Source organism: Dipodomys ordii, unplaced genomic scaffold (assembly GCF_000151885.1).
Source record: "Dipodomys ordii isolate 6190 unplaced genomic scaffold, Dord_2.0 Scaffold20, whole genome shotgun sequence".
NCBI classification, from domain to species: Eukaryota; Metazoa; Chordata; class Mammalia; order Rodentia; family Heteromyidae; genus Dipodomys; species Dipodomys ordii.
Genome location: NW_012267236.1, coordinates 21,542,159 through 21,554,461, shown reverse-complemented (window position 1 = coordinate 21,554,461; position 12,303 = coordinate 21,542,159).

Sequence of the window (12,303 nt, the reverse complement as noted above, 5' to 3'; positions counted from 1 at the left end):
AACTCACAGCCAGGTTGCCAGCACCTCCCAGGCTAAAGACAGTCTAGAGGGACTGCACCAGATTGGAGCAGAGGATCCTAGGGCACAGAGGGCCTATTAGGTGCCAGACACTGCATCAGCCCAAGAGGTTATTGACATTGCTGTTCAGCACTGTGTGCAGAAGAGGGGGCCTAGGCACAGAGAGGCTAAGTAACCAGCCTAAAAAAGCACAGCGAGGCCGCTGGGACCCCCCCCCCCGGCTGTCTGGCGCAGTCTGCTGCCGTCCATGGTGCCTGTTCCCTGTCCTGAACGGTGAGAGGCTGGGCCCGGCTCCCTCGCCCCTCTCAGCCTCTCTCTTCTCCCCCAGAAAGTTGGGCACGCAGCTGGCTAGCTCCGCCTCAGCTGGGAGGGTCAGAGGCCAGGAGGTGGACGTGGCAGGGAGCTCACCAAAGGGGAAGCTGCTGGGTTCCAGAACAATCACGCTGAGGCCAGGGTAGAGCTACTCTCAGGAGGAGTGCCCCCGACCGGACCCCACCTTGCCGTAATTCCAGAACAACGTCCCATCCCCCTTCTCCCCAAACCCTCAACTAGGCCTGCCACGCACCCCTCCCCCCAGGCCTGCCCAGGTCTTGGGTGACACCCCCCTTAGATCCAGGACTGCAGTCCCACCTGCACCCCATTTCTGATCTCTGATCTCACGCTTGCTGGACTGGCCACCGTTCCTCCTCTGTCCCTGCTCTGTGTCTCTGGGTTCACTGTCGCTTCCATCTAGAACATTCTCTGACCTCTGCCTGGGACTCTCGCTCTTCGACCCCAGGTGAAGGGCGCCTGGCACGGGCTCTCCCAGATCAGCGCTCACCCAGAGCCTGCTCCTGCCTCCGACCCTCTCCCAAGCTCGAAGGGAAATACTTCTACTTTTGTTGCTCTTGGACCCCCAGGACCCCCACATGGGAAGATCCTTAACATGTACAGAGGAATGAATAGCTCCGTAAGGTAAGTAACTCCATCCCGCACCCCACCCACACACAGCAGATGGGAACTGATCCCAACACATGGAGGAACAACCTTCCAAACTTTGTGTGCAAGTGTGTGTATGTGTGTGCACACGCGTGTGTGTGCGCACGCACTCCACTTGGGGCTTGTACTCAGGGCCTGGGCACTGTCGCTGAGCCCTGTGCTAGTGCTCTACCACTTGAGCAACAGCTCCACTTGTGCTTTTTGGCAGTTAGTTGGAGATAAGACTCTCACACTTTCCTGCCCGGGCTGACTTTGAATGGTGATCCTCAGGTTTCAGCCTCCTGGCAGCCAGGATGACAGACGTGAGCCATGGGCCTCTCTGGCTTTGATCCCCCACGTTAGAGCTGAGCCCAGGACTTCCCTCTGTCCAGCCGGCTGGAACAGCCAGACGGAACCAGGCAAATAGCCAGGGTCCATCCCACAGGATGGGGGGCGGGCGTTAGCTGGCCAGCGGGCACTGGGTGGGTGGTGGGCTTTAGCTGGCCAGGGGCACCGAGGTCAGCTCTTCTCTGGTTCTGGAGTGGTCTGTGCGGAGTCGGTGTGAGCAATCAGAACAGCCAGTCACCCACCGCTATTTTAAACGTGACCCCGTTTTATTCAATCTCATGACTTTGTGGGTTAGGAATTCAGGTGGGGCTAGACTGAGGCATTTTTTTCCTGTTTCTTACAGCAGTAGCTGGTATTGGGCATTAGCACTTGCTGGTATTTGGCCGACACAGAGGCCAACTTGGGGGGCAAGGCAGCTTCCCTCCCGCTGGGCACTGGGCCGAGGGCACCGACAGGACCTTCTCCTCTGCACTCTCTGGACAGCGAGCCCAGCTTCAAGGAGGCAGCTGTGAACTTCATCAAGCCTAGGCCCAGATCTGGCTCCGTCACTCATGTGGTCCTTACAGGCCAGTGCAGCCCCAGCAGCTCTAACTGAGAGATGAAGAGGAGGGTCACTATATCATCATCATCATCATCATCACCATCATCATCATCATCATCATCATAGGCAAGGGTCAGAGAGGTGAAGCCCTCAGGGCCTAGATTTGCCAGGACCATCTGGCACTTGAGTCTGAAGCTGGCACCCCCTGCCCCCACCTCCAGGCAAGTTACTGCAAGCAGACAGGTGAGAAATGATTAAAAATCAGCTTCCATCTCTCACCAATGGGTGCCAGCCACGCTGCTCACTCTCCTTGGCAGGCTGCTGCCATGACAGACTCCCTGCTGTGTTCTGCAGATAGGCAGAGCCTGACTTTTCCTCCATCACTGGACACCAGTGATGTCTGTGTGTGTGTGTGTGTGTGTGTGTGTGTGTGTGTGTGTGTGTGTTCACGTGCCCGTACTGTGTGTGGGCACACATGTGTGCCAGCGCTGGGGCTTGAACTCAAGGCTCAGGCATTGAACCTTAGTTTTATTTTTCCTCTTAGAGCTAGTGCTCTACCACTTGAACTTCAGCATTACTTCCAGCTTTTGGTGGTTAATTGGAAATAAGAATCTCCCAGACTTTCCTGCCTGGGCTGGCTTCGAACCAAGATCCTCAGATCAGTGCTCAGGCAATTTTCAATGCAGCCTCAGGCTAAGACCCCCAGTTTCAGCCAAAGAAGCTGCTTCCCTTGCCCCTCCGCCTGCCCCTCCCTCTACTTCCAGGGCTTCTCCATCTCTACGCAGACGTCCCCATCTCTACGCAGGCTGGGCCATGCTGCCCCCTGTAGTCTAAGTCTGCTGGGGACCAGCTGAGGTTTCTAAACGCTCAATCAAGAGGAAGGACCGGTGAATACGGTCACAATATTCCATAATATTCAACGTTCCACATTCACAGATGTGAAAATGGAAGCAGGTAGCCTGCGGGGAGAGGTGCAGCAGGGAGAGAGGGGTGGGGTGGGGAGAGATGGGGGAGAAGGGAGCAGGGTGATCAGGATGCCTTGTCCTCAGAAATGGACATGTTGACTGGAAGCCCCTTTGGACAACTACTTAAAGTTAATTAAAAAATTATGTTGAAATGCTCTGCCAGGGAGGGTAAAGCATTGACATGGAAAATTACATCAAGACCTGAATAAATACAAAGACACCTAATGTGTGTAGACTGAAAGCTGCAATGCCAAAGAGAATCTTAATTATTCCTATTTGTAATGCCAACACTTAAATCGCTATACCGACTCAACACAACACCAGGTTTAAAGTGATCGTCGTGGTCAGAGAATCAGAAGACCTTTGCAACCAGGAGATGCATTTTTTTCTCTCTCTCTCACGTTAACATCCCTGAAATCAGAGTGCATCTGATCCCGGAGATGTACTGTATGTATTGTAGTCTAAATGTCACAGGGTCTCTCCAGCTGGAGCTGTCCCTCACCATGCCCCCCCCCCCGCCTTTCTCACAGGCTTTTCTCAGAGTCTGTCCTTCCTGTGGCTGACCTGATTTCCGTATCCCTAGGGGCAGCTGTTTGTGGGGGCAGGGCGTGTGGACAGTGGGCGAGCACATGGCTTGTATGAATGCGTGCAGGGTGTGTGCGCGCATGCGTGTGTGCCGCCCGGCTGCACACATACCCATGTCTTCATGGTAGGGCTGGCTCTCCATCACAGAATCCCCAGGGGTCCAAATTCTAAATGGAACCCATCTTTCCAGGTCCTCGTGAGGGTGTCTGTGTCCAAGAAAGAGGCTGGAAGGTGTGTTGTGAGCTTGGTGTATGACTCTCAAATTCAAAGGTGCCGCAGGCCCCCCGCGGTATCTGCGCCTCGGCCCCCAAGTGTTTCAGTGAGGCTGGCAGAGCTCTGACCAGCTGCTACCTTTCCCAGACTCCCCGCCACATGTCTGTGCCAGGTCCTTCCAATTCCCCCTCTCAAGCATCAGCTCCAACCCCCCGGGCACATGCCGGCTGTGATGCACCTGCCTTCTCTCTCTCCTACCAGCCTTTGCTGGCCTGGAGCAGAAGAGACTGCCGAGCATAGGACCCAGGAGAGACTGCGGGCTTGCAACACGCCAGAGATCGGACTGCCCAGGACAGCCTTGGTGGGCTGGGTATTCTCCTGAGAGTCAATTGATCACTGTACCCCAGCAATTTAAGACACCGCCCCTCCCCTCCCCCTTCTCATCCTGTCCTGAAGTCTTATTCTGCTGCCTGTGATGGTGAAGGTCTGGAGAGGACTGGGGTGGGGAGGCGTCTTCGTCTGGGACCAGCTACCCGGTGACGCTGCTGGCTCAAAGACTGCTCCCCATCTCGAGGTGTCCCAGAAAGACAAGTTCCAGAGCAATGTCACTGGGGCGTTGGCACTGCTAGGGGGCCTGCAATGTGGGGGTGCAGTGCAGGCCCTCGGGGAGTCAGGGCGCCCTGAGGGGGGCACAGGGGCTGGAAACCAGGCTGCAGCCACTCCTGTCCCAGAGGCCCCGGTGACAGGCTGGTCACAGCCCCAGCATCCTCCAAAGGTAGCCCCTTTTCTCCCCAGGCCCCGCCCCTTGTGAATACGATCTCTTTTTTTGTTGTTGTTGTTGGTCGTTGGGCTTGAACTCAGGGCCTGGGCGCTGCCCTTGCACTCTGCGAGTACTCTACCTCTTGAGTCACAGCGCCACTTCTGGTTTTCTAGTGGTTTATTGGAGATAGGAGTCTCACGGTCTTTCCTGCCCGGGGTTGGCTTTGAACGGAGATCCTCAGATCTCAGCCTCCTGAGTAGCTAGGATTACAGGCGTGAGCCACCAGCACCTGGCTGTGAATATGATACAATCTCTAAGAGAGGGAGACACTTGCAAGGAAAGAAGGGCCAGAACGGGTAGCATGATTGACAAGGGGGTGTGGTCAGCTCTTGGCAGACACCTTGCTCCGCTCTGCATGTGCAGCCTGGGCCAGTATCTTTCATCCACGTGGCAACCCTGAAGGTGGGCGTGGCTCTTCTTATTACCATTACACAGACGGTAGACTGAGGCCCAGAGTGAGTAACCTCCCAGGCTCACACACAGCACCACGAAGGCTCCAGGCATTTAGCGGAACTCTTCTTCTGCCTGTGTGAATTGGGGGCTGTACTGGATTTAAAAAGAGAGAGGAGCCAGGAGCCCGATCATGCCTGTAATCCAGGCTATTTAGGAAACTGAGACTAAGGAGTGAAGTTCTAAGAAAGCCTGGGCAAGCAAATCTGTGAGATACTTGTCTTGGAGCTGTGGCTCAACTGGCAGAGAAATAGCCTTGAGCAAAAAAACCTCAAGGACAGCGCCCAGACCCTCAGTTCAAGTCCCAGTACTGGCACAAAAGAAAACAAATAAACAAAGAGATGAGCATGGGTTCTCTCCGACCCCTCCTTCCCTAACAGCACCCCGCACCCGTACCTCAGACAACACCCTACGAACCTCCTCACAGCTCCCTTCTGGCTGTGGGGCCCTGGCTACGGCTAGAACACTGTTAGGAATCCCCAGGGTCCAGTCCACGCCTGAGCAGCAGCCACAGCAGGTGTGGCCTGCAGTCCCTGGACCCGGTGGGGCCTTTCGCTGGGGCTGCCTGGAGCTGAGCTTCCCCGACTGAGTCCCACAACACCGTACTGCCCTGGTCCGCTCTCCTGTCTATGCCGTGCACTCTCAGAATCAGACCATGCTCCTTTCCCTGGGTCTCCAGCCCAGAGCCTGGCTGGCACACAGAGGGAGGGAAAGGACTGGCTTGTACCACAGATGATTAATTAGTGCTGGGACCAATGACACCATGCTTCCGGCTCTAGCCACTAGAGGGCAGGCGCACACAGGGCTTGTGGCCAGAGAAGGTGCGATTGGGTGGGTCCGGGCATCTGGCTCATGGGCAGGGCTGGGAAGGGCGGGACAGACAGGGTGAAGCATAGGAGCAGAGGAGTAGAACAGTGTCTGCATGGCGGTTTAGGTCTAGCCTGAACTCCAGAGCCCTCCTTTTCTTTTCCTTCCCCTCTATCTCTCTTCCCTTCATGTCTTTTCTTCCAAGGTGTCACCTGAGTTGTCTTCACTTTGTGTGACTTTTTGAGTCAGACACTTTCTTTAAACCTTCGATTCCTCTTGCGTAAAATGGGGAAATAATAATAGAACCTAACTTGGAGCAAGTCCCTGGCTCCTGTGCTTGAGACCCTGGATATAGGGCTGTGTTTTCCTGCTCTCAGGAAGAGCTCTGCACTGTGGCCTGGGCAAGCAGACACACACACACACACACACACACACACACACACACACTACCTTCTTAGATCACCTGCTCCATCCTGGTAGAGGAGAAGGCCAGCTTCAGCAACCAGCCTGGGAGCTGCCGCCGCTCCCTGTGTTAGGGTGCATGCAGTATATCCGCTGGGCCTGCTGTGTCCCAGAATAGATGGACATATAGGCAAAAGTGAATGAATGAATGAATGATTTTATGAGTGAGAGAGGGATCACATCATTTTAGACCCCTTGTAGCAATGGGATTTTCCTACCCTGCCAGTAGAATCCTGAAGACTTCTTAATCTGGGGGAGAAGGGGAGTCCCTGGGGCTTGAACTCAGAGCCTGGGCACCGTCCCTAAACTTGTTTTCGTTTCGTCAGTCATGGGGCTTGAGCTCAGGGCCTGGGTGTTGTCCCTGAGTTCACTCTAGGTGCGCACTCACCACTTGAGCCACAACTCCACTCGTGGCTTTTTGCTGGTTAGTTAGACATAACAATCTCATGAATTTTTCCCTCCCTAGCTGGCTTCAAATCACAATCCTCAGATCTCGGCCTCCCGAGTAGCTAGGGTTACTGGCATGAGCCACTGGCACCCGGCTCCCCCTAAAGACTTCATAAGCCCTAGGATCTGGGGTCCAGGCAAGCTCAATGGTGGACTGCCTCTTTCAAAACTCCCTGTCTCTCTGACTCAGCACTGCAACTGCCCTAAAGGACTAGGAGGGGGTGGGGAGGGGCTGCCAGTATGAGGTGGGGTGGGGTCACAGGAGGCAGCTCTGAGGAGGTGGCTCTTGAACAAGAAGCGGGTGTGTGAGCCCCTCCCCTCCGGGACCCCGAAGTTGGCCTCAGGGCTGGCTAGCTGGCTGTGGAGAAGGCTTGAACTAGAGCCAGAAAACCTGGGGTCCTGAGCAGGAAGCACCCATGTGGTCAGACAGAGATGCTAGGTCCGCACCCCGGCCTCGGAAGCTCCCGCCCGCCCGCGCGGCCCTGCCTCCAGGGAAAGGGTTTCTGGGCGGGCCGGAAATGGGGTTTGTCATAACTGTGGCTTCTCCAAGGCCCTGGGTCTCACCAGCAGGGCCTCGCCTACTGCTCCCCCAGATTCTGTCAGCACCCCCAAAGCATGTCCTCCCAGAGCCTAACAAACATCCAAACCCCGCCCCCCAGCCACTGCCACCTGGGGGGGGGGGGAAGTGGAGGGCTTCCCAATGGCAGACACGGCCCTGGGTGGGTGTGAGCAGCACCCAGGCCAGGGCTTAAGAGGCCCTGGAGACGAAGTACTAGGACCACCGTCCTGTGTGTGACTTCCGGCCTCAAGTCAGCTGAGTCCAGAGAGATGGTGGCCTGAGGTTGAGGACATCGTAGGCCCTCAGCTGCCCAAGAGCTCAGCTCCCGGCTCAGCCCCAGGGGCGCAGCTCTGCGGACGCAACCCCAGCTCAACCCTCACCTTCACCCCAACCTCAGTGTACCCCGTGCTGGTATGATGGCTCAGTTGTTGCCCCATGGCCTAAAAAGTTCTGCTTGTGATTGGGGATCCATCTCAGAGCCAAGAGAAGACATAAAGCCTGGGCCGTGTCAAAAGCTACAGGCGTCCTGAACCCGCAGACCACAGGGCTCCGAGGGGCTGTTCCCCTTCACCTCCCCTCAGGCCTAACCAGGGCTCATCTGTCATCTGGTGTCTCCAAGTAAGCCGCCCCACCCAGAGGGAGCACCGCAGGGTTAAGAGCCTTGGCAGCTTTGTAGCACCAGGGGTTTGTCAGGCTGATTAGAACATGCAGAGGGTTCTTTCTAAATTGTTCTTGCATTGCACACTCCCAATTAAAAGTTACTTTATAGAACCCAGTGCTAGCTGACTGGGTGGTTCATGCCTATAATCCTAGCTACTCCAGAGGCTGAGATCTGAGGATCATGCTTCAAAGCCAGTCCTGGCAGGAAAGGCTGTGAGACTCTCAAAGTAACTACCTAAATGTTGCAAGTGGAGCTGTGGCTCGAGTAGTGCAGCACCAGCCTGGAGCAGAAAAGGCCAAGTGAGAGCTTGATGCCCTAAGTTCAAGCCCAGGTACCAGCGTGTGCACACGCGTGCGCACACACACACACACACACACATCAGTGCCCCCAAATACTCCTTCTTCATGAATCTGGAGTGGGGGAGACGGAAAATGTCAAGACAGCAGTGTGAGTGCTAGCAGCCTTGTGGGGGCTGTGCTGCCACCCGTCTGAGTGCTCACCCTCTCTGGGCCCGGCCTCATCCAAAGCTCCTACAATTCTGGCATCCTTGCCTCTGGCAGGAGGTGTGCTGTCCCCAGGACGTCTGCTGGGTCCTTTCAGCTCTAGCAGAGGATCACAACAACCTGGCACATTTTCCCTGCCGGCACACCTGAAATCTGGGGCTGCCTCTCTCTATGAAGCTCAGAATAGCTGTGGCCTTAGCAAGGCTTTGCGTGATGGAGACTTGACTCTGAAAGCCAAGCCTAGAGCTTTCTGTTTTGGCTTTTTGTTAGTTGATTGGTTTGGTTTGCTGTTAGTCCTGGGGCTTGAACTCAGGGCCTGGGCTCTGTCCCTCAGCTTTTTCTGCTCAAGGCTTAGTGCGCTACCTCTTGAGCCAGCTTTGGGTTAGTTAATTGAAGATAAAAGCCCTACGGACTTTCCTGATTAGGCTAGCTGGCTTTGAACCTCGATCCTCAGCTTGCAGCCTCCTGAGTAGCAGGGCGTCCTGCTCCAGCCTGGAGCTTTCTCTGCACAGGCGAAGGCAGCCATCAGAACTGGCCCGCCCGGGCCAAGCCTGCTCCACCGGCTCCAGCGCTTTTACCTGCTCCCGATAAAAGAGGGCTGGCTGGTGGCCAGCGCCGATGACACCTATCAGAGACACCTGGGGCTCTCGGCGCCCTGCCAGGGCTGGGCAGCACCCCAACACCTGCGCCTCCCCGCCACAACACAGCTGGGAAAACTCTCCGAGAACCAGGCCAGGAAAGCACCAAGCCTCCTCCACAGAGGCGGGCAGCCTTGGCCACGCCCCCACGCCTTCCACTTCCTCCTCCTCCACAGAGGCGGGGCAGCCTTGGCCACGCCCCCACGCCTTCCACTTCCTCCTCCTCCACAGAGGCGGGGCAGCCTTGGCCACGCCCCCACGCCTTCCACTTCCTCCTCCACAGAGGCGGGGCAGCCTTGGCCACGCCCCCACGCCTTCCACTTCCTCCTCCTCCACAGAGGCGGGGCAGCCTTGGCCACGCCCCCACGCCTTCCACTTCCTCCTCCTCCACAGAGGCGGGCAGCCTTGGCCACGCCCCCACGCCTTCCACCTCCTCCTCCTCCACAGAGGCGGGGCAGCCTTGGCCACGCCCCCACGCCTTCCACCTCCTCCTCCTCCACAGAGGCGGGGCAGCCTTGGCCACGCCCCCACGCCTTCCACCTCCTCCTCCACAGAGGCGGGGCAGCCATGGCCACGCCCCCATGCCTTCCACCTCCTCCTCCTCCCGGCTCCCCACCGCACAGAGCTGGGTGTCCCGCACGCAGGACACAGCTGGGGGACCCCGCCCCCCTTTTGCCTCCCAGCTGTCTGTCTTCTTGAGAGGCAAGGAGGCAGCTCTTACAGGGAACAGCAGGGCTGTTGAACAGAGAGCTGAAGATCTCTGTTCAAAGCCAGCTCGGGCAGAATAAACCTGTGAGATTCTTAGCTCCAATTGACTACCAAAAAAAAAAAGGCAGAAGTGGAGCTGTAGCTAAAGCAGTAGAGTAAAAAGCAAAGGGATCATGCCCAGGCCCTGAGTTCAAGCCCCAGAACCAACACAAGAAATAAATAAAATAGGAAGTGGCGCTGTAGCTCAAGTGGTAGAGGGCTCGCCTTGAGCTGAAGAGCTGAGGGACAGCGCCTAGGCCCAGAGTTCAAGCCCCATGACCAACAAAAAAAAAAAGAAATAAACAAAATAAACTCACTTAAAAAAAAAAAAACAGGGTCTGGGAAGGTGGCTCAGTGGTAGAGCACTTGCCTTGCATGCTTGAGGCCCTGGGTTCGATTCCTCAGCACCACATAAGAAAAAAGCCGGAAGTGGTGCTGTGGCTCAAGTGGTAGAGCGCTAGCCTTGAGCACAGAAGAAAGAAGGGGAAAAAAAGGAAGGAAGGAAGGAAGGAAGGAAGGAAGGAAGGAAGGAAAACTGCTAACTCTATGTTTCAGAATTCACAGCAGACAAAAATCTTCCTTCCTCCCCTCCCCTCCCCACTGGCCCGTGCATAGCAAAGTCCCATCCGGACACCGGAAGGCCTGAGTTCTGGCCTTGGCCCCCCTGCCTGAGCGGCCTTCACAGACCAGAGAGCCTCCCCAGGAGCCTCAGTTTCCTCTTCTGTGTTTTGTAGGAACTCAACGGATTGGCGTGGGCTTTGACTTTCCAAGCTGGGATATAAATGCCCTCGATAAGCCGGGCACCTCGGGCTCACACCTGTCACGCTGGGTCCTTAGGAGGGGAGAGCTGAGGGTCATGGCGCAAGTGACACAACCCAAGCATTGAGTGGGAAAGGCTAAGGGACAGTGATCAGGCCCTGGGTTCAAGCCAGCACACACACACACACACACACACACACACACACACACACAGAGTTCCCTTGACAGAATCCAGAAATGTAACTGAAGGCTCATGAAACCATACGTTAATCATGGTCTTTCTCACGGACATTTCAAAGATTTGAAGAAAGAATATTTCATGTTAAACGAACCCCGCTTCTACACTAGGGAATAATGCAGGCATTTTTCAGCTAGAACTGTAGGACTTGGAAGACATTTCAAGCCTGGAACTCAGCTTCAAGCTCTGCTCCTGATCTCAGCAGAGGTCTGTGTCAATGACCTTTGAACTCTCCCCACACAAGAGCTGTCCCTGGGAATGATGACTGTATTTGGAAATAAGAGTCTTGGTAGCTACATCCAGGTCAGGACAAAGCCTTATGTCACACACGTGTGCCTTGCACGGAGAAGGGACTGCCACAGAAGCAGACACGCTTGAAGGACAGAGGCAGCAAGCCAAGGAATGTTGAGGGCCAACAGAAGCAGAGAGACAGAGCTGGTCTCAGAGTTTGAGCAAGGTCCTGAGCACAGTTGGTGGAGAGCTGTAAGAGGCGGAATTCCTATTGTTTCGAGCCCCCGCCCCGCCCCATCGGTGGCATTTTACTCTATTAAGTCTAAGAAGCTAACACATTGCCTGGCTTAGGGAAGAATGGGGGCTCTTGGGATTGACTGGCCCCCAGTTTCCATCTCTGATTGGAGCTCATTGTTGAGGGACACACACACACACACACACACACACACACACACACGGGGACCTTGCTTGCATGCGTGCGTGGCATGGCGGTGATGGGGCGAAAGAAGGTTCGCGTCCACTGGAGAGGGGCTGGCTCCCCTGCAGACCTGTTGGCCTGGTTGTTCTCCACCTCACTGTGACTCAGGGCCAGATTCAGGTCCTGCCGCACTGGGCCTGGCGCAGGGAAGGGATGGGGACGTGTTGCTACCGTGAGTCAGAACCAGGTGGGAGGGGGAAAGGGGCCGGAAGCTGGGGTGGGGGAGGGAGGGCTGGGAGTGGGGTGGGGGAGGGAGGCCTGGGAGTGGGCTCGCTCAAGGCCCAGAGCCAGGTCAGGGAGGGAGGGAGGCGGCCCCAGTGGAGGCCCAAAGGTGCCTTGAGACAAAAGCTCCCAACACTCCCACGGACGAAAGTTCTAGAATGATCCAGCACATTCGGAGCTCTGGAAGGGAAGCCCACCTATCCAGGAAAGTGGTACCCAAGGATGCTTTCTTCCTTGCCCAGACTCACTGGGAACATGCAGGCATCCTGGCAAAGGGGGTGGGGGTTGTTCCCTTGGTACACCTTCTCCCCAGGGGGCCTGGCAAGGCCCAAACAAAACTTCCAGGGGTGGGGTGGGGATTTGGGGGAGCCCAGCAGGTCCCTGCTCTGCCCAAAGCTGGAGGTCCCTCTCTCTGAAGCTGGAGGTCCCATGGAAAAGGATGGAGGGGGGTGGGGGTGGAGGGGGAGGTGGTATTACTTCACACAGCTCTGGAAACAGTGGCAGTTCACTGGTTCTCTTCTAGCATGTGCTCTCCCCTCGTGGCTGACACGGGTGGCCAGCTGTGTTTTCTGCTGACACCCAGGGTGTCGCTGTCCCTCCGACTGGACGGAGCGGCCGTGCCTCCCTGGTGCCCCTCCAGCGCGTAGGTGTTCC